Below are 6,000 nucleotides of genomic sequence, written 5' to 3' on the forward strand. Positions count from 1 at the left end.
AGGGTGGTGCCCCGGTGATATTAATCCTTTAATTAATTAATTAAATTAATATTCTATTGATTTTGATAATTGATAATTATCTTTGATGATTGTTGAATTTGATGGATCATTAAGCTAGTGTTAATTCTAATCAATGTTCCATTGATTTTAATAATGAATGATTATCTTTGATAATAATTAATATTCTATTGAATTTGATGGTTATCTTTGATTGTTGATGTGAAGGATTAAAAGAGCTAACATTGATTCAAATCAATGTTCTATTGATTTTAATAATTGATAATTATCTTTGATAATTATTAATTATTGCTAATAACCAAGCCCGCTCCTGAACATAGTGCACTACAGTTAGATTCTATTATTTAATTTAAATATTAATTAATAACTAAAGAGATAAATATTAATTATTTCTGATAGTAACACTGATCTTAACAACCAGAAGAACCTACATGGCTGAAATCTTTCTTGGTCTACCTGACCTTGGCTTGGTATCAAGAGATACCTGAATTTTCCACTTCTTAATAAGTGATTGAACAGTACTGACTGGCATTTTCAAGGCTTTGGATATCTTTTTATATCCTTTTCCATCTTTATAAATTTCCATTACCTTGTTACGCAGGTCTATTGACAGTAATTTTCTGCTCAGTATCTAGCCTGCTCAGTGCATCCACATGAAAGCTAACAAACTCATTGACTATTTATACACAGACACTAATTGCAATTTAAAAAGCCACAGGTGTGGGAAATTAACCTTTAATTACCATTTAAACCTGTGTGTGTCACCTTGTGTGTCTGTAACAAGGCCAAACATTCAAGGGTATGTAAACTTTTGATCAGGGCCATTTGGGTGATTTCTGTTATCATTATGATTTAAAAAGGAGCCTAACAACTATATGATAATAAATGGCTTCATATGATCACTATCCTTAAGTAAAAGACAGTTTTTTTTTGCATAATCTGTCATATTTTCAAAATCAATGGCAAAATTTCACAATTTCTGGCAGGGTATGCAAACTTTTGAGCACAACTGTATACAGTGTATATATATATATATATATATATACAGTGTATATATATATATATATACACTGATCAGGCACAATGTTAAAACCACCTGCCTAATATTGTGTAGGTCCCCCTCATGCTGCTGATCTCCTGGGATTTTCACGCACAACAATCTATAGAATTACACTGAATTGTGCCAAAAAAAAAAAAAAAAAAAACATCCAGTGAGGGGCAGTTCTGTGGACAGAAATACCTTGTTCATGAGAGGTCAACAAAGAATGGCCAGACTGGTTCGAACTGACAAAGTCTACGGTAACTCAGATAACCGCTCTGTGTACAGTTGTGGTGAGAAGAATATAATCTCAGAATAGCATTCTGAGATGCGGGTTGGCGCTGTGTTGGCGGCATGTGGATGACCTACACAAAATTAGGCATGTGGTTTTAATGTTGTTGCTGATTGATATATACATACATATATATATATATATATATATATATATATATATATATATATATATATATATATATATATATATATGTATGTATATATCAATCAGCAACAACATTAAAACCACATGCCTAATTTTGTGTATATGTGTGTGTGTGTGTGTGTGTGTGTTGTGTGTGTGTGTGTGTGTGTGTGTGTGTGTGTGTGTGTGTATGTGTGTGTTTCAGGAAGGATGAGACAAAAGATCCAAGTGCAGAGAACAATGATCAGTTTATTTAATAAACACAGCTAGGCTGGTAAAGCGGTAAATTTCATAGAGTTCATCAGTCGAGGACAATTGGATATGAATATTAAAGAATAAGATCAACAGTTCATTTTTAAGTTGAATGACTGCAGTCCAGTTTTTGTGTTTGAATATATTTTTATATTCAGAATACATACCTATGTATGGGTTCATTCTTCATTCACTTTGTTTCATTCTTGTTTTATGCAATGTATTTAGGCAAAAGATGCTAGTATCCATCTATACTGCTGCTCACCATGTCTCCGCTACTGTTGTTAAAATAACCGCGCCTGCAAATCTACTTATCAGGGTTTATGCGGCACCTTGTGTCTATAGCAGTGAGAGAGAGGCAATGCACGTGGAGCAGGGAGCGGAATGAAGTGTGTTCGGTGGTAGAGAAAAATATTAATTAGCGTGGTGTGTACAGCTCCGTAGATGTGACACGTTGCTCACTTAAACTGTTGAAATGGTAAGATGGGGCAACCGTTGTCATGATGCCTCGTGGTTGTCATGATGCCTCGTGGTTGTCAATTAATTGGTGACCGCTGATCCAGAGAGACAAAATACCATTTCTTTTAATGACACCCCCTTCTGCAGCCTGTCTGAGTCAAATTTGCTGTGTTATGATGTAAATTGTATCTTGAGGGTGCTTGATATTGATTGGCTGATTGTGATTAGGAGGAGATTTGGGGAGCTCCCACAACAGCTGCACCTGTTCCTACCTCGTGGACATTTGGACATATGCAAACACATCTAAACAGATAAAATCATACTGGCACAATCATGCACACACAATAAACGCACACTGTATGAGCAGTGAGAGGATGTTGTCTCCCAAAACTACCAATTCTGATAAGGCTGAGAAGAATCTCATTACATGTGAAAGTTGTTAGCCACATATACATACACATACTACACACACTCACTGATACACACACTGCAAACTGTTCCCATCAGTTGTAATTATCATTGGTATACCCACTGGCAAAATCAATCCAGTCACCGCACTGCTGTGTGACTGAAACTGAATTGTATCATATTTAAATGATCCAACTGATACAAACCTTTTCAGGACCATTTCGTAAACACTGAAAATGTGGGCTAAGTAATCCTCTGAAATCCATTTACACTGGAATTGAGCAAGGTTCCATTTTCCACAGCTTTTTTTTGCACCTCCAAAGTAATCAAGCCAGTGCCATGTACACATCATAAACCCAGGGCAGGGCTGTCTCTCAGCTCTCTATTTGTGTTTCAGGAGACTGCACTGCCCTTGAGCCTTGGGTACCGATGATTATGGTGGTCTGACACCCACCATAATGAGAAAAAGAAGAGGCCATTAATTGCCTGGCATACATTCTCAAGTGGTCGAAAAACCCATTCAATCTCAAACCATTTCTCAAAGCAATATCTATGCGTAACTAAAGAAGAGAATCATAATTTTTTCAATAGTCTTCCCTAATTGCTGCTCTGATCAATACAATTCCACATGGCTGGATGGACTTTGGGTGGGCCCTCTCAGCTGCTTACAGCTTTATTGCATCACTGCTTGCATTAGTGCTGACCACAAGGGGTTTTGTGCCAATAGTGTTTGTCAAAACATATCTTTTGAATTGTACTGTATTGAGCTTTTGAGTCTAACTGTGAAGAGGGATATGCTATTAATGTGATTTCCATGATTTACAATCAGGATGCAGTTTTAAATTGGGCAAAGTCACAGTCATTACAACTTAATTTGATTGCTTGGTCCAAACCCAAGTTTTATTCCAGATTGTTTTCCACTTTTCACATTTTCACATGACTCAGTGGAGAGGATACAAATTTCACTGAGAAACAAATAATGTGAGGTACTCTTTGAATTATAGCTATGAGAGATGCATTATACTATGATTAGTGTGATGGGGAGCTTGTAAGAATGCAAATTATACATCATCAGTAGTGGTTCACTTCCATGAGTTAGGACGGATTGCTTTCATACCAACTGCATACCAAAGTTCACCTCTACCGTACACCAGACTTCTTTTTCAAGTGGACAGTTTGCTGGTGCACACCCAGAAAGCCTTTTTCACACCCATGCAGCTGCAGGAATGCATCTTGGGGCATGTACAGAAACCTGACTAAGTAAAGAAATGTCCCGGGAGATTTTTTTTTTAAGCATTTTTATATTTTCTTGTCTTCTAAAAAACAGTAATGAAAATGTACTACAACAATTGAAAAATAGTGTTGATGGATGCAAAAACACATTCAGTGTGAAAGGCCCCTTCACACGACACCTCTCAAAAAAGTACCCTTTTCAATTGATTGTAGGTAAATATCCACTTCATCAAATGTTCTGTATGTTCTCTGTATTCTAAACTATTCCAAAACTGTTTTACTGAGAGAGAAACGGCTCCAAATGACAGTGAGCGGTCTGAACGAATCGGACTGAATGCAAATCTATTTAGACCGTTTGGCTGACTCAAAAGAATGATTCATTTGCGAATTGGGCATTGCTAGTTCTGATTCTACACAGCCAACAGAAACATGTGGTAAATTATTCTCAGGCATTCAGCCATACAGCTGCAGGTGCCACTGTTCACACAAAACAAACATACCGAACCGTGATATAAAACAGACTCGGATCTGTACCAAAAACTCTAGTTTGAAAGTGCCCATACCATTCACTATCCAAGCAAATGGTACATCAAACAAGATCTCCTTAGTTTTTGTAAGAAATAATTTACAAAGTGTAGTTCTAGCACCCACACTGTTCTTTATTTTATGTATAATTTCAACATGGACAGCTTCTGAAACATAAACCCTTTCATGGCATGTTCCACTTTAAAATTTATTTATTTGTATAAATCCTTTGTGCTTATGTTAATCTAATACTGAATTCATAGAATAAGTTTATCATATTTATGATAAATAAAACTACATTAATGTTTAAAAGAGCTTAAATGTATTAAACACAATTAACATGACTAACTTTTTCATACTGTTCTGTCCAATCTCTAAAGACTGGTTTGAATTGTTGAACGTTTTGCGAGAGTGAAAAATGCTTCTAGAGATTTATTATATTTGCTATATTTAACCTACAGTTTCAAGATATAGCAGGTCATGTGTCTCTTTATCTATATGACCTCTTCTGGGGCATTCATGCTGACAGTGATTAAATGACAGAAGGTGAAAAGCTTGCTGAATTGCTATTAGGTGTTTTTTTTTTCCTCAACAGCAGTATCTGTAACTATTTAAAGCACAAGATCCCATTTGTAATTGTCACATAATATTGCAGTGTGCATTTTCATAAAGTTGCAGTCTGCTCAGCTTTGTTATGTCAACAACTAAGGATTGCCACGTCAAACACTCATTGAAAATTAGTGACTTCCAGTCGTTTTGTAAATAGCTGCCACTCTGAACACCCTTTTAGACATCTTTACCTAATAAATAACTGTTGTCATCAATGCTAATCAGTATATTAATAGGCCTCCAATGTCTTTCTACCATCATTAGTATTCATGTACAAGTTATTATGAATCCTCTGACGGGTTGTAGGAACAGAAATTACGAGGATACTACTGCAGGTGAATAAGTTCAATACTTTGTATGAGAATACGTACAAATTATGTGTACGTATAAGAGAACCACACTTTATGTTCACACAAATACCTATGAATAATAATTAGATCACATTGAAAAGACAGTTAGTGCAAGTATTGTAATTATAACATAGGTGTGTTTCTCTCTTCCCAGCAGTAACAGCATTGCTGCATTTCACAGATGGTAAGAAATCCGATAGAAAAGTTGCTAACAGATATGTTCCTCTCCAGGGGAGGCATTCATACAGTTAATACTGTATAACTCACACTCTCTCTCCACAGTGCCAAACACATAAAGCAAGTCTTCAAGCTGTGACCCTTTGGCCCTGAATTAAATCAGATACTTGTGTGTGGCATTTACTATCATAATGCTGAATCTGAAGGGCAGAAGAGAGCGAGAGAAAGAGATTTAGATCATTAAAAGAGAGAAATCGAAGAGGAAGCTTGCCACCTTGAGACCCAGAAACTCAATCAGGACACAAAAGCTTACAGTATAATTTTAAAGCACTTCACATTCATCTGTTAGTGGCAGAGGCATACAAAGTTTACTCTTAAATACTTCGATTGACTCAGTAGTAATAACTATGTGTTAGCAGTAGGGTCAGGAAACAATGAAAAATATGAAACAAATAATGAAATACAAGAGCATGTTATTGCATGTTGTTTGTGTGATAAACTCATCATGTTTT

General features: G+C 35.9%; 1 pseudogene; it reads left to right on the forward strand.

The window, feature by feature from the left end:
- LOC127411100 (proton-coupled folate transporter-like) overlaps positions 1–5,627 on the forward strand; it is a 55,587-nt pseudogene extending 49,960 nt beyond the window's left edge.
- Positions 5,628–6,000: the final 373 nt, after the last annotated feature.

Source organism: Myxocyprinus asiaticus, chromosome 20 (assembly GCF_019703515.2).
Source record: "Myxocyprinus asiaticus isolate MX2 ecotype Aquarium Trade chromosome 20, UBuf_Myxa_2, whole genome shotgun sequence".
NCBI lineage: Eukaryota > Metazoa > Chordata > Actinopteri > Cypriniformes > Catostomidae > Myxocyprinus > Myxocyprinus asiaticus.